This window comes from Staurois parvus, unplaced genomic scaffold, assembly GCF_062004578.1.
Source record: "Staurois parvus isolate SC_StPar_1 unplaced genomic scaffold, SC_StPar_1.0 ptg000178l, whole genome shotgun sequence".
NCBI lineage: Eukaryota > Metazoa > Chordata > Amphibia > Anura > Ranidae > Staurois > Staurois parvus.
This window is the reverse complement of record NW_028317974.1, coordinates 2,406,413-2,429,847: the sequence shown is the minus strand read 5'-3', so window position 1 is coordinate 2,429,847 and position 23,435 is coordinate 2,406,413. Positions and strand designations below refer to the sequence as shown.

The 23,435-nt window shown below is 49.5% G+C and overlaps 1 protein-coding gene across 1 annotated transcript in view; it reads left to right on the top strand.

The window, feature by feature from the left end:
• AUH (AU RNA binding methylglutaconyl-CoA hydratase) overlaps positions 1-23,435 on the top strand; it is a 311,152-nt gene that overhangs the window by 63,621 nt on the left and 224,096 nt on the right. The window lies entirely within an intron of this gene.

The window sequence follows — 23,435 nt, the reverse complement described above, 5'->3', positions numbered from 1 at the left end:
TTCCACACTTAATAGAGCCCGTGAAAACATTAGAATTAGAGATGAGCGAAGTATTCAAAAATTCGATTCGACTGATTCGGCGAATTCGTGGAAAAATTTCGATTCGAGTCGAATATATTCGCTGTGAATTTAACTTAAAAAAGGGTGTTTCTAGGCTTCAGAGAGACTTAATATTAGTGCTGAACACTGTACCTTTAATTTAAATGCCCTTGGAGTCTGCTGGGGAAGAGAAATAATACTGTCAGGCAGTATGACATGCAGATGAGTGCCGTCGATCTTAGAATCACCGCACACTTCACTCATTTGGCCAGTCACGGGGCCAAAACCAGAGTGTGGAGCCACAGTGTGGCGGTGGAGGCAGCAGCAATGGGAGGCCATACAGCACCCTATGACAAAAATGGAAACCACCAGCAGTGTGAGGAGACCTGAAAGTGGCACATGGCAGAGTGTGGCGATAGAGACAGCAGCAATGGGAGGCCGTACAGGGACCCATGACACACTCTGGACCTGGCAGCAGCATGAGGAGGCGGTACAGGGGCCCATGGCAGATTACGGGCCTGGCAGCAGCATGAGGAGTCGGTACGGGGGCCCATGGCAGATTACAGGCCTGGCAGCAGCAATGGGAGGCCGTACAGGGACCCATGACACAATCTGGACCTGGCAGCAGCATGGGGAGGCGGTACAGGGGCCCATGACAGATTACGGGCCTGGCAGCAGCATTTGGAGTCGGTACGGGGGCCCATGACACACTCTGGACCTGGCAGCAGCATGAGGAGGCGGTACAGGGGCGCATGACAGATTACGAGCCTGGCAGCAGCAACTTGGACAGGAGGACGTTCAGTTTCTGCACCGTCTGGTGCGTGCTCGCAAACTGTTGTCTCTTGGAAACGGATTCCAAGAAAGACTGCTGACGGAATCCGTGAAGAGGAGTAGCAGGAGAAGGAGCATCTGAACGAGCGGAATATGCCAACAAGCGACAACAGGGGCCCATGACAGATTACGGGCCTGGCAGCAGCATGAGGAGTCGGTACGGGGGCCCATGGCAGATTAGGGGCCTGGCAGCAGCTATGGGAGGCCCGTAATCTGCCAGCACCCTATGACAAAAAATGGAACCCACCAGCAGTGTGAGGAGACCTGAAAGTGGCACATGGCAGAGTGTGGCGATGGAGACAGCAGCAATGGGAGGCCGTACAGGGACCCATGACAGACTCTGGACCTGGCAGCAGCATGAGGAGGCGGTATAGGGGCCCATGGCAGATTAGGGGCCTGGCAGCAGCTATGGGAGGCCCGTAATCTGCCAGCACCCTATGACAAAAAATGGAATACACCAGCAGTGTGAGGAGACCTGAAAGTGGCACATGGCAGAGTGTGGCGATGGAGACAGCAGCAATGGGAGGCCGTACAGGGACCCATGAGAGACTCTGGACTTGGCAGCAGCATGAGGAGGCGGTATAGGGGCCCATGGCAGATTAGGGGCCTGGCAGCAGCTATGGGAGGCCCGTAATCTGCCAGCACCCTATGACAAAAAATGGAACACACCAGCAGTGTGAGGAGACCTGAAAGTGGCACATGTTTGGGGCATGATTCATGGCGGATTTAGTCAGTTGTGTCAGGAACTGGTGGTTTGAAATCCAGACTAATCCACGCCTGATTCATTTTCACAAACGTCAGTCTCTCCACACTTTGGGTGGACAGTCGTGTCCTCCGCGGAGTTGCAATACCTCCTGCCGCACTAAACACGCGCTCCGATGCCACGCTACTGGCCGGGCATGACAGCCTTTCAAGGGCAAATTCAGCTAGTTGGGGCCAAAGGTCAAGTTTCGTTGCCCAGTAGTCAAGGGGATTGTCTACCTCGGTTGGCAGGGTGCTGTCCAAGTAGGCCTAAGCCTGTTGTTTGAGGTCCTGCTCCAGGTCCACCTGATGCTGCTGCTGCTGCTGCTGCTGCGGCTGGTTAGTAGTTTCCTCACTGCGCTGGTGAAGAAAGCTACTCATCATCGACTGCAGACTGAGGCAGCCGCTGCTGGTGGAGCTGCCACTGCTCCTACCACCCCACCCCTCCCCTGCTGCCATGGCAGCGGAACGCGAGCGCACAGGGCCCACAGTGTCTGAGGATGGACGTTGGCGCAGACAGGCAGAGACCAGCTGACTACATAGGTGGTTTTTATAGTACGTTATTTTGGCCTCCCTCTCAGCAGGTGTGAAAAAGGCCACCATTTTTGAACGGTAGCGAGGGTCCAACAAGGTGGACAGCCAAAAGTCATCCCTCTGTCTGATGGTTATTATTCGGCTGTCGCTACGCAAGCAAGCGAGCATGCTATGGGCCATTTGTGCCAAGGAATGCGAGGGACTCCCTGCCTCCATCTCCACAGCATACTGCCACGGTGCGTCTGGGTCCTCTGTCTCCTCCTCCTCTACCAGATGCTCCTGCTCCTCCACTCCTGTCCGCTGAGTGGAAAAACCACCCATTTCACTCAATAATTCCTGAGCACCAATGTCCTCCTCTACCTCCTCCTCTTCTTCCTGTCCTGCCCCCACAGGGGTCATGTGGCGTTGAGATCTGTGCGCCACGTCTACCGCACCCTGACCAGCCATTGTTAACAGCATTTGTTCCAGGACGTGCAACAGAGGAATGACGTCGTTCATCCCATAGTCCTGGCGACTCACGAATAGCGTGGCCTCCTCAAAGGGCCTGAGCAAGCGCAGGTGTCACGCATGAGCTGCCAATGGCTGACATCTAAGTTACACAGGGAGTACCTTTATCCGCTTTTAACATCAGGAAATCGGTGATGGCCTTTCGCTGTTCGTAAAGGCGGTCTAACATGTGTAGGGTTGAATTCCACCTTGTTGCAACGTCACAGCATGAGGAGTCGGTACGGGGGCCCATGGCAGATTACGTGCCTGGCAGCAGCAATGGGAGGCCCGTAATCTGCCAGCACCCTATGTCAAAAAATTCTACACACCAGCAGTGTGAGGAGACCTGAAAGTGGCACATGGCAGAGTGTGGCGATGGAGACAGCAGCAATGGGAGGCCGTACAGGGACCCATGAGAGACTCTGGACCTGGCAGCAGCATGAGGAGGCGGTATATAGGGGCCTATGGCAGATTAGGGGCCTGGCAGCAGCTATAGGAGGCCCATAATCTGCCAGCACCCTATGTCAAAAAATTCTACACACCAGCAGTGTGAGGAGACCTGAAAGTGGCACATGGCAGAGTGTGGCGATGGAGACAGCAGCAATGGGAGGCCGTACAGGGACCCATGAGAGACTCTGGACCTGGCAGCAGCATGAGGAGGCGGTATATAGGGGCCTATGGCAGATTAGGGGCCTGGCAGCAGCTATGGGAGGCCCGTAATCTGCCAGCACCCTATGTCAAAAAATTCTACACACCAGCAGTGTGAGGAGACCTGAAAGTGGCACATGGCAGAGTGTGGCGATGGAGACAGCAGCAATGGGAGGCCGTACAGGGACCCATGAGAGACTCTGGACCTGGCAGCAGCATGAGGAGGCGGTATATAGGGGCCTATGGCAGATTAGGGGCCTGGCAGCAGCTATAGGAGGCCCATAATCTGCCAGCACCCTATGTCAAAAAATTCAACACACCAGCAGTGTGAGGAGACCTGAAAGTGGCACATGGCATGAGACACTGTGGACCTGGCAGCAGCATGAGGAGGCGGTATATAGGGGCCCATGGCAGATTAGGGGCCTGGCAGCAGCTATGGGAGGCCCGTAATCTGCCAGCACCCTATGTCAAAAAATTCAACACACCAGCAGTGTGTGAGGAGACCTGAAAGTGGCACATGGCAGAGTGTGGCGATGGAGACAGCAGCAATGGGAGGCCGTACAGGGACCCATGAGAGACTCTGGACCTGGCAGCAGCATGAGGAGGCGGTATATAGGGGCCTATGGCAGATTAGGGGCCTGGCAGCAGCTATGGGAGGCCCGTAATCTGCCAGCACCCTATGTCAAAAAATTCTACACACCAGCAGTGTGAGGAGACCTGAAAGTGGCACATGGCAGAGTGTGGCGATGGAGACAGCAGCAATGGGAGGCCGTACAGGGACCCATGAGAGACTCTGGACCTGGCAGCAGCATGAGGAGGCGGTATATAGGGGCCTATGGCAGATTAGGGGCCTGGCAGCAGCTATAGGAGGCCCATAATCTGCCAGCACCCTATGTCAAAAAATTCAACACACCAGCAGTGTGAGGAGACCTGAAAGTGGCACATGGCATGAGACACTGTGGACCTGGCAGCAGCATGAGGAGGCGGTATATAGGGGCCCATGGCAGATTAGGGGCCTGGCAGCAGCTATGGGAGGCCCGTAATCTGCCAGCACCCTATGTCAAAAAATTCAACACACCAGCAGTGTGTGAGGAGACCTGAAAGTGGCACATGGCATGAGACACTGTGGACATGGCAGCAGCATGAGGAGGCGGTATATAGGGGCCCATGGCAGATTAGGGGCCTGGCAGCAGCTATGGGAGGCCCGTAATCTGCCAGCACCCTATGTCAAAAAATTCAACACACCAGCAGTGTGTGAGGAGACCTGAAAGTGGCACATGGCAGAGTGTGGCGATGGAGACAGCAGCAATGGGAGGCCGTACAGGGAACCATGAGAGACTCTGGACCTGGCAGCAGCATGAGGAGGCGGTATATAGGGGCCTATGGCAGATTAGGGGCCTGGCAGCAGCTATGGGAGGCCCGTAATCTGCCAGCACCCTATGTCAAAAAATTCTACACACCAGCAGTGTGAGGAGACCTGAAAGTGGCACATGGCAGAGTGTGGCGATGGAGACAGCAGCAATGGGAGGCCGTACAGGGACCCATGAGAGACTCTGCACCTGGCAGCAGCATGAGGAGGCGGTATATAGGGGCCTATGGCAGATTAGGGGCCTGGCAGCAGCTATGGGAGGCCCGTAATCTGCCAGCACCCTATGTCAAAAAATTCTACACACCAGCAGTGTGAGGAGACCTGAAAGTGGCACATGGCAGAGTGTGGCGATGGAGACAGCAGCAATGGGAGGCCATACAGGGACCCATGAGAGACTCTGGACCTGGCAGCAGCATGAGGAGGCGGTATATAGGGGCCTATGGCAGATTAGGGGCCTGGCAGCAGCTATAGGAGGCCCATAATCTGCCAGCACCCTATGTCAAAAAATTCAACACACCAGCAGTGTGAGGAGACCTGAAAGTGGCACATGGCATGAGACACTGTGGACCTGGCAGCAGCATGAGGAGGCGGTATATAGGGGCCCATGGCAGATTAGGGGCCTGGCAGCAGCTATGGGAGGCCCGTAATCTGCCAGCACCCTATGTCAAAAAATTCAACACACCAGCAGTGTGTGAGGAGACCTGAAAGTGGCACATGGCAGAGTGTGGCGATGGAGACAGCAGCAATGGGAGGCCGTACAGGGACCCATGACAGACTCTGGACCTGGCAGCAGCATGAGGAGGCGGTATATAGGGGCCTATGGCAGATTAGGGGCCTGGCAGCAGCTATGGGAGGCCCGTAATCTGCCAGCACCCTATGTCAAAAAATTCTACACACCAGCAGTGTGAGGAGACCTGAAAGTGGCACATGGCAGAGTGTGGCGATGGAGACAGCAGCAATGGGAGGCCGTACAGGGACCCATGAGAGACTCTGGACCTGGCAGCAGCATGAGGAGGCGGTATATAGGGGCCTATGGCAGATTAGGGGCCTGGCAGCAGCTATAGGAGGCCCATAATCTGCCAGCACCCTATGTCAAAAAATTCAACACACCAGCAGTGTGAGGAGACCTGAAAGTGGCACATGGCATGAGACACTGTGGACCTGGCAGCAGCATGAGGAGGCGGTATATAGGGGCCCATGGCAGATTAGGGGCCTGGCAGCAGCTATGGGAGGCCCGTAATCTGCCAGCACCCTATGTCAAAAAATTCAACACACCAGCAGTGTGTGAGGAGACCTGAAAGTGGCACATGGCATGAGACACTGTGGACCTGGCAGCAGCATGAGGAGGCGGTATATAGGGGCCCATGGCAGATTAGGGGCCTGGCAGCAGCTATGGGAGGCCCGTAATCTGCCAGCACCCTATGTCAAAAAATTCAACACACCAGCAGTGTGTGAGGAGACCTGAAAGTGGCACATGGCAGAGTGTGGCGATGGAGACAGCAGCAATGGGAGGCCGTACAGGGACCCATGACAGACTCTGGACCTGGCAGCAGCATGAGGAGGCGGTATATAGGGGCCTATGGCAGATTAGGGGCCTGGCAGCAGCTATGGGAGGCCCGTAATCTGCCAGCACCCTATGTCAAAAAATTCTACACACCAGCAGTGTGTGAGGAGACCTGAAAGTGGCACATGGCAGAGTGTGGCGATGGAGACAGCAGCAATGGGAGGCCGTACAGGGACCCATGAGAGACTCTGGACCTGGCAGCAGCATGAGGAGGCGGTATATAGGGGCCTATGGCAGATTAGGGGCCTGGCAGCAGCTATAGGAGGCCCATAATCTGCCAGCACCCTATGTCAAAAAATTCAACACACCAGCAGTGTGAGGAGACCTGAAAGTGGCACATGGCATGAGACACTGTGGACCTGGCAGCAGCATGAGGAGGCGGTATATAGGGGCCTATGGCAGATTAGGGGCCTGGCAGCAGCTATGGGAGGCCCGTAATCTGCCAGCACCCTATGTCAAAAAATTCTACACACCAGCAGTGTGTGAGGAGACCTGAAAGTGGCACATGGCAGAGTGTGGCGATGGAGACAGCAGCAATGGGAGGCCGTACAGGGAACCATGAGAGACTCTGGACCTGGCAGCAGCATGAGGAGGCGGTATATAGGGGCCTATGGCAGATTAGGGGCCTGGCAGCAGCTATGGGAGGCCCGTAATCTGCCAGCACCCTATGTCAAAAAATTCAACACACCAGCAGTGTGTGAGGAGACCTGAAAGTGGCACATGGCATGAGACACTGTGGACCTGGCAGCAGCATGAGGAGGCGGTATATAGGGGCCCATGGCAGATTAGGGGCCTGGCAGCAGCTATGGGAGGCCCGTAATCTGCCAGCACCCTATGTCAAAAAATTCTACACACCAGCAGTGTGTGAGGAGACCTGAAAGTGGCACATGGCAGAGTGTGGCGATGGAGACAGCAGCAATGGGAGGCCGTACAGGGACCCATGAGAGACTCTGGACCTGGCAGCAGCATGAGGAGGCGGTATATAGGGGCCCATGGCAGATTAGGGGCCTGGCAGCAGCAATGGGAGGCCCGTAATCTGCCAACACCCTATGTCAAAAAATTCTACACACCAGCAGTGTGTGAGGAGACCTGAAAGTGGCACATGGCAGAGTGTGGCGATGGAGACAGCAGCAATGGGAGGCCGTACAGGGACCCATGAGAGACTCTGGACCTGGCAGCAGCATGAGGAGGCGGTATATAGGGGCCTATGGCAGATTAGGGGCCTGGCAGCAGCTATGGGAGGCCCGTAATCTGCCAGCACCCTATGTCAAAAAATTCAACACACCAGCAGTGTGAGGAGACCTGAAAGTGGCACATGGCATGAGACACTGTGGACCTGGCAGCAGCATGAGGAGGCGGTATATAGGGGCCCATGGCAGATTAGGGGCCTGGCAGCAGCTATGGGAGGCCCGTAATCTGCCAGCACCCTATGTCAAAAAATTCTACACACCAGCAGTGTGTGAGGAGACCTGAAAGTGGCACATGGCAGAGTGTGGCGATGGAGACAGCAGCAATGGGAGGCCGTACAGGGACCCATGAGAGACTCTGGACCTGGCAGCAGCATGAGGAGGCGGTATATAGGGGCCCATGGCAGATTAGGGGCCTGGCAGCAGCAATGGGAGGCCCGTAATCTGCCAACACCCTATGTCAAAAAATTCTACACACCAGCAGTGTGTGAGGAGACCTGAAAGTGGCACATGGCAGAGTGTGGCGATGGAGACAGCAGCAATGGGAGGCCGTACAGGGACCCATGAGAGACTCTGGACCTGGCAGCAGCATGAGGAGGCGGTATATAGGGGCCTATGGCAGATTAGGGGCCTGGCAGCAGCTATGGGAGGCCCGTAATCTGCCAGCACCCTATGTCAAAAAATTCTACACACCAGCAGTGTGTGAGGAGACCTCAAAGTGGCACATGTTTGAGGCATGATTCATGGCGGATTTAGTCAGTTGTGTCAGGAACTGGTGGTTTGAAATCCAGACTAATCCACGCCTGATTCATTTTCACAAACGTGAGTCTCTCCACACTTTGGGTGGACAGTCGTGTCCTCCGCGGAGTTACAATACCTCCTGCCGCACTAAACACGCGCTCCGATGCCACGCTACTGGCCGGGCATGACAGCCTTTCAAGGGCAAATTCAGCTAGTTGGGGCCAAAGGTCAAGTTTCGTTGCCCAGTAGTCAAGGGGATTGTCTACCTCGGTTGGCAGGGTGCTGTCCAAGTAGGCCCAAGCCTGTTGTTTGAGGTCCTGCTCCAGGTCCACCTGATGCTGCTGCTGCTGCTGCGGCTGGTTAGTAGTTTCCTCACTGCGCTGGTGAAGAAAGCTACTCATCATCGACTGCAGACTGAGGCAGCCGCTGCTGGTGGAGCTGCCACTGCTCCTACCACCCCACCCCTCCCCTGCTGCCATGGCAGCGGAACGCGAGCGCACAGGGCCCACAGTGTCTGAGGATGGACGTTGGCGCACAAAGGCAGAGACCAACTGACTACATAGGTGGTTTTTATAGTACGTTATTTTGGCCTCCCTCTCAGCAGGTGTGAAAAAGGCCACCATTTTGGAACGGTAGCGAGGGTCCAACAAGGTGGACAGCCAAAAGTCATCCCTCTGTCTGATGGTTATTATTCGGCTGTCGCTACGCAAGCAAGCGAGCATGCTATGGGCCATTTGTGCCAAGGAATGCGAGGGACTCCCTGCCTCCATCTCCACAGCATACTGCCACGGTGCGTCTGGGTCCTCTGTCTCCTCCTCCTCCTCCTCTACCAGATGCTCCTGCTCCTCCACTCCTGTCCGCTGAGTGGAAAAACCACCCATTTCACTCAATAATTCCTGAGCACAAATGTCCTCCTCTACCTCCTCCTCTTCTTCCTGTCCTGCCCCCACAGGGGTCATGTGGCGTTGAGATCTGTGCGCCACGTCTACCGCACCCTGACCAGCCATTGTTAACAGCATTTGTTCAAGGACGTGCAACAGAGGAATGACGTCGTTCATCCCATAGTCCTGCCGACTCACGAATAGCGTGGCCTCCTCAAAGGGCCTGAGCAAGCGGCAGGTGTCACGCATGAGCTGCCAATGGCTGACATCGAAGTTACACAGGGGAGTACCTTTATCCGCTTGTAACATCAGGAAATCGGTGATGGCCTTTCGCTGTTCGTAAAGGCGGTCTAACATGTGTAGGGTTGAATTCCACCTTGTTGCAACGTCGCAGATCAGGCGATGCTGTGGAATTCCGTTCTGCCGCTGCAGCTCAAGGAGGGTGTGCTTTGCGGTGTAGGAATGGCTGAAATGCATGCAAAGTTTACGTGACATTTTAAGGATGTCTTGCAGTGGGATGGTGGATTTTAAGAACCGCTTGACAACCAGATTGAACACGTGAGCCATGCATGGCGCATGGCACAACCTTCCTTGACGCAGAGCAGACACCATGTTCTTTCCGTTGTCGGTCAACATGGTTCCGATTTTCAGTTTGCGCGGAGACAGCCATCTGTCGATTTCTCTGTTCATTACACTCAGAAGTTCCTCCCCTGTGTGACTACGTTCGCCAAGGCATACCAGGTGCAGAACAGCGTGACACCGTTGCACCCTGCACATGTGATATGCCGGTCGGGTAATGGGACTTGGCACGGGGGTGGCGGCTGAGGACACGGCGGAAGAAGAGGTGGTAGAGGCGGACATCTTTGCCGGACCAAGGACGTGCAAACGTGGAGGCAAAAGCGGCGTGACCTGTCCAAGTTGCTGGTGCGGCTGTGACGGCACCACGTTCACCCAGTGGGCCGTAAATGACATGTACTGTCCCTGACCATAGTTACAGCTCCACACGTCGGCGCTGCCGTGCACTTTGGCAGAGACCGACATGCTCAAAGACTGGTTCACCATGTCTTCTACATGTGAATGCAGGGCTGGCACTGCCTTTTTGGCGAAGAAATGACGGCTTGGCACTCTCCACCGCGGCGCGGCACAAGCCATCATTTCTCTGAAAGGTGCTGAGTCCACCACTTGGAAAGGGAGGGACTGCAGCACCAGCAACTTGGACAGGAGGACGTTCAGCTTTTGCACCGTCGGGTGCGTGCTCGCAAACTGTTGTCTCTTGGAAACGGATTCCAAGAAAGACTGCTGACGGAATCCGTGAAGAGGAGTAGCAGGAGAAGGAGCATCTGAACGAGCGGAAGATGCCAACGAGCGACAACTCCCCTCAGCAGAGGTGTTGGAGCCTTGACTGGCTGATGGAGGGCGATTGACGTCGGGTGACGGAGCAAGTAACGGAGCGGGTGATGGAGCGGGGGCTGGGGCGGGCAGAACCGCCGTATCTTTATCACGGTTTTCCCAGGCCACCAAATGGCGACGCTGCATATGCTGCCGCAACGCTGTAGGCCCAACATGGGCCCCCTGGCCACGCTTGACTTTCTGGCCACATAGTCGACATACGGCTACGTTTACTTCCTCGGGCGGCTTGACGAAAAATTGCCACACCGCCGAGTAGGAAACTTTGCCCCCGATACTCCTCACTGGCTGACTGCTGCTTCCTCCGTGCACACCGGCACCACTACTGGCCGTGGTGGTAGGCTGCAGTGGAGCTGGTGCTCTACTCCGTGGCCGTTTGGCTCCACTGACACTGCTGCGACCCTGCTGCTGTCTCCTGGGCAACCCACCGACTGTTTTGCTCGCTGCCAAGCTGCCACCCTCTTCTCCTGATGATGCGGAAGAAATTGCCTGATGACGACGAGGCTGCCAAGTGCGATCAACCTCCTCATCATCAAGTAGGGTCTCCGCCTCACTACTAGCCCCCTCGACTGCGTCTGGGTCAGGAGACAGACCTGTCTCTAGACCGGCTACCGAGCCACTCTCCTCGCCACTACTTCTTCGCCTGGCTGCTGAAAAGGCGGATGTCTCCCCCCGTTCCTGACCGCCCTCTGTTAGCTCTTCCTCACTGTACAGTGGGGCTGAGCCCACAGCATGCGATACTTCGCTTGGTGAGGGAACACCAAAGGACAGGGGCAGGTAGAGGACACGTGATTTCAGTGGGCTTGGTCCCGGGCCATGCCAACTAACGGTTGTGTCTGACGTACCCACCGACCGTTGGCTGTAGGTGTCAGAGGTGACCTGGGAAGAGGAAGACGACCGAGCCAACCAATCGACGACGGCAGGGTTGTCGGTGGAGACACGACCGCTGGATGACACCGGGAGCACTGGCCTCTGGCTGCGAATAGTGCTGCCTCGACCCCTTCCTCTGCTGCCACGTCTGCTCGCTCCTAAAACATTGCCTCCTCTGCCACTCCTCTGCATGTTGTCTGACATACTCTTTAATTAAACGATTATGTGTCCCTGAGTAACAATTCTGTGTCTGTGCGAGTAACAATTCTGTGGCCCTAAGTAACAGTTCTGTGGCCCTCAGTAACAATTCTGTGTCCCTGATTAACGTTTCTGTGGCCCCAAGTAACAGTTCTGTGGCCCTCAGTAACAATTCTGTGTCTGTGCGAGTAACAATTCTGTGTCTGTGCGAGAAACAATTCTGTGGCCCTAAGTAACAGTTCTGTGGCCCTCAGTAACAGTTCTGTTTCCCTGAGTAACAATTCTGTGTCTGTGCGAGTAAGAATTCTGTGTCTGTGCGAGTAACAATTCTGTGGCCCTAAGTAACAGTTCTGTGGCCCTCAGTAACAGTTCTGTGGCCCTGAGTAACAATTCTGTGTCTGTGCGAGTAACAATTCTGTGTCTGTGCGAGTAACAATTCTGTCTGTGCGAGTAACAATTCTGTGGCCCTAAGTAACGGTTCTGTGGCCCTCAGTAACAGTTCTGTGTCCCTGTGTAACAATTCTGTGTCTGTGCGAGTAACAATTCTGTGGCCCTAAGTAACAGTTCTGTGGCCCTCAGTAACAATTCTGTGTCCCTGATTAACGTTTCTGTGGCCCCAAGTAACAGTTCTGTGGCCCTCAGTAACAATTCTGTGTCTGTGCGAGTAACAATTCTGTGGCCCTAAGTAACGGTTCTGTGGCCCTCAGTAACAGTTCTGTGTCCCTGTGTAACAATTCTGTGTCTGTGCGAGTAACAATTCTGTGGCCCTAAGTAACAGTTCTGTGGCCCTCAGTAACAGTTCTGTGTCTGTGCGAGTAACAATTCTGTGGCCCTAAGTAACAGTTCTGTGGCCTTCAGTAACAATTCTGTGTCTGTGCGAGTAACAATTCTGTGTCTGTGCGAGTAACAATTCTGTGGCCCTAAGTAAAGTTTCTGTGGCCCTAAGTAACAATTCTCTGGCACTCAGTAACAATTCTGTCTGTCCCTGAGTAACAATTCTCTGGCACTCAGTAACAATTCTGTCTGTCCCTGAGTAAAAATTCTGTGGCCCTAAGTAAAGTTTCTGGGGCCCTGAGTAACAATTATCTGGCACTCAGTAACAATTCTGTCTGTCCCTGAGTAACAATTCTCTGGCACTCAGTAACAATTCTGTCTGTCCCTGAGTAAAAATTCTCTGGCCCTAAGTAAAGTTTCTGTGGCCCTGAGTAACAATTCTCTGGCACTCCGTAACAATTCTGTCTGTCCCTGAGTAACAATTCTCTGGCACTCAGTAACAATTCTGTCTGTCCCTGAGTAAAAATTCTGTGGCCCTAATTAAAGTTTCTGTGGCCCTAAGTAACAATTCTCTGGCACTCCGTAACAATTCTGTCTGTCCCTGAGTAACAATTCTCTGGCACTCCGTAACAATTCTGTCTGTCCCTGAGTAACAATTCTCTGGCACTCAGTAACAATTCTGTCTGTCCCTGAGTAAAAATTCTGTGGCCCTAAGTAAAGTTTCTGTGGCCCTGAGTAACAATTCTCTGGCACTCCGTAACAATTCTGTCTGTCCCTGAGTATGAATTCCGTGGCCCTAACTAGCGTTTCTTTGTCCCTAAGTAACAGTTCTGTGGCCCTGAGTAACAATTCTGTGTCTGTGCGAGTAACAATTCTGTGGCCCTAAGTAACAGTTCTGTGGCCCTCAGTAACAGTTCTGTGTCTGTGCGAGTAACAATTCTGTGTCTGTGCGAGTAACAATTCTGTGGCCCTAAGTAAAGTTTCTGTGGCCCTCAGTAACAGTTCTGTGTCTGTGCGAGTAACAATTCTGTGTCTGTGCGAGTAACAATTCTGTGGCCCTAAGTAAAGTTTCTGTGGCCCTAAGTAACAATTCTCTGGCACTCCGTAACAATTCTGTCTGTCCCTGAGTAACAATTCTCTGGCACTCAGTAACAATTCTGTCTGTCCCTGAGTAAAAATTCTGTGGCCCTAAGTAAAGTTTCTGTGGCCCTGAGTAACAATTCTCTGGCACTCCGTAACAATTCTGTCTGTCCCTGAGTATGAATTCCGTGGCCCTAACTAGCGTTTCTTTGTCCCTAAGTAACAGTTCTGTGGCCCTGAGTAACAATTCTGTGTCTGTGCGAGTAACAATTCTGTGGCCCTAAGTAACAGTTCTGTGGCCCTCAGTAACAGTTCTGTGTCTGTGCGAGTAACAATTCTGTGTCTGTGCGAGTAACATTTCTGTGGCCCTAAGTAAAGTTTCTGTGGCCCTCAGTAACAGTTCTGTGTCTGTGCGAGTAACAATTCTGTGTCTGTGCGAGTAACAATTCTGTGGCCCTAAGTAAAGTTTCTGTGGCCCTAAGTAACAATTCTCTGGCACTCAGTAACAATTCTGTCTGTCCCTGAGTAACAATTCTCTGGCACTCAGTAACAATTCTGTCTGTCCCTGAGTAAAAATTCTGTGGCCCTAAGTAAAGTTTCTGTGGCCCAGAGTAACAATTCTCTGGCACTCCGTAACAATTCTGTCTGTCCCTGAGTATGAATTCTGTGGCCCTAACTAGCGTTTCTTTGTCCCTAAGTAACAGTTCTGTGGCCCTGAGTAACAATTCTGTGTCTGTGCGAGTAACAATTCTGTGGCCCTAAGTAACAGTTCTGTGGCCCTCAGTAACAGTTCTGTGTCTGTGCGAGTAACAATTCTGTGTCTGTGCGAGTAACAATTCTGTGGCCCTAAGTAACAGTTCTGTGGCCTTCAGTAACAATTCTGTGTCTGTGCGAGTAACAATTCTGTGTCTGTGCGAGTAACAATTCTGTGGCCCTAAGTAAAGTTTCTGTGGCCCTAAGTAACAATTCTCTGGCACTCAGTAACAATTCTGTCTGTCCCTGAGTAACAATTCTCTGGCACTCAGTAACAATTCTGTCTGTCCCTGAGTAAAAATTCTGTGGCCCTAAGTAAAGTTTCTGGGGCCCTGAGTAACAATTCTCTGGCACTCAGTAACAATTCTGTCTGTCCCTGAGTAACAATTCTCTGGCACTCAGTAACAATTCTGTCTGTCCCTGAGTAAAAATTCTGTGGCCCTAAGTAAAGTTTCTGTGGCCCTAAGTAACAATTCTCTGGCACTCAGTAACAATTCTGTCTGTCCCTGAGTAACAATTCTCTGGCACTCAGTAACAATTCTGTCTGTCCCTGAGTAAAAATTCTGTGGCCCTAATTAAAGTTTCTGTGGCCCTAAGTAACAATTCTCTGGCACTCAGTAACAATTCTGTCTGTCCCTGAGTAACAATTCTCTGGCACTCAGTAACAATACTGTCTGTCCCTGAGTAACAATTCTGTGGCCCTAATAACGTTTCTGTGGCCCTAAGTAACAATTCTCTGGCACTCCGTAACAATTCTGTCTGTCCCTGATTATGAATTCTGTGGCCCTAACTAGCGTTTCTTTGTCCCTAAATAACGATTCTGTGGCCCTCATTAGCAAGTCTGTGTCCCTGAGTAATGGTTCTCTGTCCCTAAGTAACTTTTCTCTGTCCCCAATTATCGTTTCTGTGGCCCTAACTCTGTCCCTGTCCCTAGTACAGAGCGGTCTGCCTCTGTTCAATAACTGCAGGCAAATGAAGAATTCCAAAATGGCCGCTATTTATAGCTCGACCATTACACAGTGCTGGCTGGCTGGCTGCTGATTGGCTGATGCGATCACATGTAGTTGAGGAATGCATTATGGGTCAGCGCGCCTTGTCTGCGCGCCTTCCCAGACATCCCCGCTCCGTCGCCGCACATGTCAGCCGCCATTTTCTGAAAAATTTCGATTCGCGCGTCCGAATTAGGCTATTTTTCGGATTCGGCACGAATCGAAATTTTTCCGATATTCGACTCGAATTCCACTTCGGATACTTCGATTCGCTCATCTCTAATTAGAATGATTGATGGGGAACCAGTTGAAAATGATGTAGCGGTGTCTTTTCCCTACATGGCTCTTAACAATAACTTGCTGTATCAAGTGGTAAAGCAAGGAGAGGAGGTGGTAGAACAGTTAGTGGTCCCCAAACCCTTTCGCCGGATGGTACTAGATTTAGCCCATGGGCATATAATGGGTGGACACCTGGGTGTAGAGAAAACAAAGGAGAGAATAACCCAGAGATTCTTTTGGCCAGGCTTACATGGAGACGTCAAAGCGCATTGTGAGTCATGCCCGGAATGTCAATATTCTGCGCCCTCACCCCATTTTCGTAGTCCGCTAGTACCTCTACCCATAATTGAAGTACCGTTTGAAAGAGTGGGCATGGACCTAGTGGGTCCAGTAGTAAAGTCTGCCCGGGGCCATCAGCACATACTGGTGATACTTGACTATGCCACCCGGTATCCTGAAGCCATCCCCTTGCGTAATACCTCAGCTAAAAATATCGCCAAAGAGCTTGTCCGGGTGTTTAGTCGTGTAGGTATTCCAAAGGAGGTATTAACGCATCAGGGCACGCCATTTATGTCTAGAGTTATGAAAGAGTTATGCAAACTGTTCAAAATCTCCCATCTCCGTACCTCGGTCTACCACCCCCAAACCGATGGTCTTGTGGAAAGGTTTAACAAGACCCTTAAGAATATGTTAAAAAAAGGTGGTGGACAAAGATGGGAGAAATTGGGATTTTTTGCTACCATATCTCATGTTTGCTATACGGGAGGTACCTCAGGCATCTACAGGATATTCACCTTTTGAATTACTGTATGGTAGACATCCCAGGGGATTGCTAGATGTTGCAAAAGAAACCTGGGAGACAGAGTCCACGCCCTATAGAAGTGTCATCGAGCATATCTCACAGATGCAGGATAGAATCGCAGCTGTCATGCCACTTGTTCGGGAACACATGGAGCAAGCCCAGGAGGTCCAGAGAAGGGTTTATAACCGGGGTGCCAGGATTCGTACCTTCAACCTTGGGGATAGAGTGCTGGTGCTAGTCCCCACCGTGGAAAGTAAATTCCTCGCCAAGTGGCAAGGTCCCTTTGAAATTAGGGAGAAAGTGGGGGAAGTAAATTATAAAGTTTACCAGCCAGGGAAAAGGAAACCCGAACAAATCTATCATGTTAATCTCTTAAAACCTTGGAAAGACAGGGAAAGTTTGTTGGCAGTACCAAGCCCCCAAAAGGACGTGAGTCCCGTGGCCCCTCAGGTACCTATAACGGAAACCTTGTCAGTAGCCCAACAAAATGATGTTAAGGAGTTTGTGAGGAAAAATGGAGATTTCTTCTCTCACCTACCTGGACTGACGACGGTCATACAGCATGACATAGTTACCCAGCTCGGGGTCCGCGTAAATGTCAAGCCCTATAGAATACCCGAGGCCAGGCGGGAAGCGGTGGCAAAGGAAATAAAGGACATGTTAGAGTTGGGAGTGATTGAGGAATCTCACAGTGAGTGGTCGAGTCCCATAGTGTTGGTCCCAAAACCAGATGGAACAATTTGTTTCTGTAATGATTTCAGGAAACTGAACAGTGTGTCTAAGTTTGATGCGTACCCGATACCTCGGGTGGATGAGCTCATTGACAGGTTGGGAACGGCTCAGTACATAACCACCTTAGATTTAACCAAAGGCTATTGGCAGATTCCTTTAACGGAAGCTGCAAAAGAAAAGACGGCATTCTCTACCCCCGAGGGGTCCTTTCAGTATAAGCGGATGCCGTTTGGTCTACATGGTGCTCCGGCATCATTCCAACGAATGATGGACAAAACGTTTAGACCACATCGCCAATATGCAGCTGCCTATTTGGACAATGTCGTCATCCACAGTCCAGACTGGGAGTCTCATTTGTCCTGCCTGCAAGCGGTAGTAGATTCGCTGAGGGAAGCAGGTCTTACCGCCAACCCCAGAAAGTGTGCCATAGGCTTAGAGGAGGCCAAATATCTTGGCTACATCATTGGTCGAGGTCTCATTAGGCCTCAGATCAATAAAATTGAGGCGATTCAAAAGTGGCCCCAACCTGTAAATAAAAAGCAAGTCCGGGCATTTCTTGGGATCACAGGATACTACAGGCGGTTTATCCCCAATTTTGCCACCATTGCAGCCCCACTGACAGATCTGACAAAAGGTAGGGGGTTGGTCATGATTAAGTGGAATCCCGAGGCGGAGACCGCATTTCAAAGGCTAAAACAAGCTCTCTGTGCTCAACCTGTGCTTGTGACGCCAGATTTCACAACAGAGTTTGTGGTACAGACTGATGCCTCTGACGTGGGACTAGGTGCGGTACTGTCCCAAATCAGAGATGGGGAGGAGCACCCTGTGGTCTTCCTAAGTAGGAAGCTCAACAAACATGAGAGAAATTATGCCATTGTGGAGAAGGAATGTTTGGCCATCAAATGGGCCTTGGAGGCCCTGAAATATTACCTGTTAGGAAGACTGTTCAAGTTGGTTACTGATCATGCCCCGCTCAAATGGATGTGTGATAATAAGGAGAAAAACAGTCGAGTGACAAGGTGGTTTCTCGCGCTACAAGTGTTCAAATTCACAGTGGAACACAGAGCGGGGAAACTGCAAAGTAATGTAGATGCCCTTTCCCGGGTCCATTGCCTGGTTGGGACAGTTGCTCAGCCGCAGGGGCTTGAGCAGAGGGGGGGGATATGTGACAGTATGAACGGCAAACTGATGGATGGACGGTATGTGTCACCTCGCATGAGATCATACTGTGAGGTGTAAGGTGGAGTCCACTCCGGGTTTTTGGGGCCACAATGGCAGAGGTGGTTCCGGACCAGAGTTTGGGCTCCACTGATGACCACCAGCAGGTGATACAAAAAGGGCAGAGCTGGAGCAAGGAGTTGCTCGTGGCCTGGGACTCAGAGAGGTATTCTGAGAGAGCTGTGTATGGACTATACCTACAAGAAAAGGTTTGCTGTTATTTTGGTGACAGGGAGAAGCCCTTCACCTCTGAGAGAGGAATCATCTTCTGTTTAGTTAGTGCCTGGATGGCAAGGGTTTATTTTTGATGTTTTGTTTTATTTTGAACACGCACGCACGCACGCACACACACACACACACACAAAGTATTGGGATTCCTGCCTTCCCACGCACATTTAATGGCATTCCAGTCTTCGTCCGTAGGGTTCAATATTGAGTTGGCCCACCCTCTTCAGCTATAACAGCTTAAACTCTTCTGGGAAGGCTGTACGCAAGGTTTAGGAGTGTGTCTATGGGAATGTTTGACCATTCTTCCGGAAGCACATTTGTGAGGTCAGGCACTGATGTCGGACAAGAAGGCCTGGCTCGCAGTTTCCGCTCTAATTAATCCCAAAGGTGTTCTGTCGGGTTGAGGTCAAGACTCTGTGCAGGCCAGTCAAATTCCTCCACCCCAAACTTGCTCATCCATGAATTTATGAATCTTGCTTTGTGCACTGGTGCGCAGTCATGTTGGAACAGGAAGAGGCCATCCCTAAATTGTTCCTACAAAGTTGGGAGCATGAAATTGTCCAAAATGTCTTAGTATGCTGATGCCTTAAGAGTTCCCTTCACTGACACTAAGGGGCCAAGCCCAAACCCTGAAAAACAACCCCACACCATAATCCCCCTTCCACCAAACTTTACACTTGGCACAATGCAGTCAGGCAAGTACCATTCTCATGGCAGCTGCCAGACACGCCCATCAGATTGCCCGACAGAGAAGCATGATTCATCACTCCAGAGAACATGTCTCCACTTCTCTAGAGTCCAGTGGCGGCGTGCTTTACAACAATGCATCGGACACTTTGCATTGCACTTGGTAATGTAAGGCCTGAATGCAACTGCTCGGCCATGGAAACCCATTCCATGAAGCTCTCTACACACTGTTGTTGTGCTAATCTGAAGGCCACACGAAGTTTGGAGGTCTTTAGCTATTGACTCTGCAGACAGTTGGCGACTTCTGCACACTGTATGTTTCAGCATGCCTTGACCCCACTCTGTCATTTTACGTGGCCTACCACTTTGTGGCTCAGTTGCTGTTGTTCCCAGTTGCTTCCACTTTGTTATCATACCACTAACGGTTGACCGTGGAATATTTTAAAAATGATTCAGTGTAACTCAGGGTGTGGTTGCCACCATCCCTTTTCATACAATATTTTCTTATATTTGATGTGATTTTAAGGGCAACCTTTAAATACACAGCAGAAGCTACTTCTTTAAAAATACAACATGTTATTTATACCTCCAGTATGTCATTAAAAAGATTCTGTTAGCACATACAAAATTAATATTCAAATGCTTCAAAATACATTTCAGAGCAATTCAAACTACTTATTAAGTTCTAATGTTGCGGTGTAATCCAACATTGATCCGGTGGTATCCCCCATAACTGATTTCCATCTTATAACCTTTGAATTTTGATTACAGATACATTCAGCTTGGGGATCAAATGCATTTTGAATATTTATCATAAATTCTTCTTCAGGGATATGATACCACTATAAAATATAAGTAATAGTTTTATTATATACATTGTTGATACAAAACCAAAGCATATCGGGGTAAAGAACTTACATAACCACCATAGGTATTCTAGAGTGTCTCATTATGTGAAGAGATAAATCCCCTCCAAGAGTGAAGTCGTCATTCTGATATGTAAGGACCACAAGTACCACGCCACTGCCATGATAGAAAGTATATATATTGCAGCCAAGTAAGCTAGGTATACCGTTTACTAGTTAAAATATATTGAAGTGTATATTCCAACTAATTTTACCTTTTGTACTTCCCATTAACTGGTACTTTATAAGGAAGGGGCTAAATCTAGATATTGAGAATGTTTTACAATATGCCAAATAGTGAAACACAGAGACTTAAACATTCTATTAGCACTTACTAATGGTTCAACAAGTCACCATAAATGCAAGCGGCCAACACTCATGCTTATTTCCAAGCTTATCAATAGTTGCAGTGAAATAAATTTACGTTCCTCTAAAAAGTTCAACAGCATAAAACAATAACTCCAACTGGGTTCTAAGATCCTCACCCAGCTTCTCTAATTACAGCTTTAATTTCCCTGGCGGTATTCCCGAGTGTAGCTCGGGGTAAAGTTTCAGTACCACAAGCGGTAACCCCGAGCTACACTCGGGCTTACCATGCGGCGTTGCTCAGGGATTCCCTGCAGCGCTTACCTTGTCCTTCGCTCCTGTGATGTGTCCCCTGCAGCGTCCCTGGCCATCTCCTCCTCCTTCTGTGTTCCGGTCCCTGTGACATCGGGACGTACGGGGCCCAGAACCAGCGGCAAATTTGAAAGTTTTAAAAAATGTTATTTTTTTGTAAATGATTATTACATAGCAAAACATTGCTGTTTCAAAGCATTTCACATACATTTTGTCCCTACTGCTTTGTCCTGTGCCCTGCCTGCATTTTGACTGTTCTTTCTGCCTGGAAACTGGGAAAAGTCCATGGCGTCCAAAAAGCGTCCCTTTAGGTCAAAATTGGTTTTAGACCAGCCAGAGAACAGTGATAGTAAATTAGAACCACTTGCAGAATTGAGTGATAATGATTTGTGGGGAAATTCGTCATCAGACACTGAAAACGATTCTGCGACTTTGCTCAGCGATGTGCGAACTTGGCGCAATATTTCAAATTTTCAGTGTTTTTGGTTTGATTATATTATTGAGTTAAATTTATTATTATTATTATTATATTATTATTTTTTATGATTATTTATTAAATTATAATTTATGATTTCGTGTTTCAAGTTTTACCATATCCGGAATGTTTACTAGACTCTTGTTCGCACAGATTTCAGTTAGTTATTCCTAAAAATGACAGGCCTACAATAAAAAAACTACATATTTCCATGCAAAATAATAGTACCGCTTTCAGAACCAAGAATCTGAAATAATCATACCGCCAGGGAGGTTAAATAGGGCAGATACTAGATGTGGTGTTTCCTGTTCTCTCCCTCCAGCGGAATAAGTGTGCTGTATGTGGTGGGGGGAGCAATATGGCTCCCATCGTGTGGTCCCGGACGTTCTTCAAAACTGCGCATATGTGAACGCACTAAGTGCATTGACGTCACGTCCGGCTCTGGAAAAAGACAGGTAAACATTAAAAATACAGTTCAGAGATTTTATTGTATTTTGCAAATCCTCAGTCATTGTTTCCTCGCTGGAGTAATTGCTTGTTCCAGCCGCCTCCCCTTGCAGGAATATGTATTCTTTCAAGAGCTGAAAAAACAACCTTTGGAATCCTATATTTGTGAAATTTGGCAACATGACTTCCCAGGGGTGAATAAAGATGACCTATTATTATACGATGAACATGTTTGTAAATACGCCTCCAAAATTCTTGACGTGTTTTACCAACATAAAAAGATCTACTTTCACATGGCATAAGGTATACTACCCCTTTTGTCTGACAGTTGACAAAATGTCTGGAGATAAATTTCTCCATTAGGGAGAGTGAATTGTTTTTTGTTACTTAGATAGGGACTGTGCACATCCTCCACAAGGGAAGGTGCCAACATATTTGAATGGATCATGTCTCTGATTCCCCCTATATTCACTTTGTACAAGAAAGTCTTTTAAGGATCCTGCTCTTTTGTAGGTAATTGAGGGATTGTCGCTTACTAGGTTAGCCAAGACAGATCAATGATTTTGTAATATCTTTCTTATTTTCGCATGTTCATTGTAGTATTTTAGAATGACCCTAACTTCCTCCCTATTAGTTCTTTGATGATCTTTGGACTTGAATAGAAATGTTTTACACAATTAAGTCTTTTTAAGACATGTTTTTGTGTATCCTCATGCTAGTAATCTTTTTTGTAAGCTCATCTGCCTCTTCTTGAAACACCCTTTCATCTGTACAGTTACATTTATAAATAAAAATTGACTATACAGGATAGATCTCTTCAGGGGCTCCGGATGAAAGCTGCTGGCATGCAAGATGGTATTTCTAGCAGTTTCCTTCCTAAAGAGGCTACTCTCCAGGCACCCCCCTTGTCCCTTGAAAATGTTAATATCCAAAAAATTGATTTTTTCCATGTCGTAGGTCATAGTAGAGAAAAGGTTTGAATCATTTTGATTCATCACCTCAAGACACTGTTTCAATAACAATTCAGGTCCATCCCAGACAAAGAATACATCATCTATATATCTTTGCCAGATGATAATATATTGTGTATATCTGGAAAAAAATTAATTGGACAAAAACCCCTGCTCCCACACCCCAAGGTACAGATTGGCGTAGGATGGGGCACAACACGTCCCCATCGTTACGCCCTGTGCCTGGAGGTAGTGGGAGCCTTGGAACAAAAAGGCATTATGATTCAAAATAAAATTAAGCATAGTCAGGATAAATTCATTAAATCCCTATTCATGCATCCCTCGTTGCTGCAGAACATATTTAACTGCAGCAATGCCTTTGTTGTGTGGGAAGCAATTATAAAGGGATTCCACATCGACTAGGATGCCAAAGTTCTTTTTTTCAGCTCTTGAAAGAATACATATTCTTGCAAGGGGAGGCGACTGGAACAAGATATTACTCCAGCGAGAAACACTCTTCGAGGGGATTTATCTCTTCACATAATGATACACTCTAGAATACCTATGGTGGTTATGTAAGTTCTTTACCCCAATATGCTTTGGTTTTGTATCAACAATGTATGTAAACAAATCTTGTTAAATTTGACTATCAACTATTACTTCTATTTTAGAGTGGTATCCTATCCCTGAAGAAGAATTTATGATAAATATTCGAAATGTGTTGAATCCCCAGGCTGAATGTATCTATACTCAAAATTCAAAGGTTATAAGATGGAAATCAGTTATGGGGGATACCACTGGATCAATGTTGGCTTATACCACAACATTAGAACTTAAGAAGTAGCTTGGATTGCTCTGAAATGTATTTTTAAACATTTTGGATACTGTGTTAACAGAATATTTTTAATATAAAAATGGGGTGTGCAGCGCTAAACAGATAAAACACACTGTCATAAATATGACAAAATATGACAAAAAGTAGAAAAGGTCCTATAAACTGAA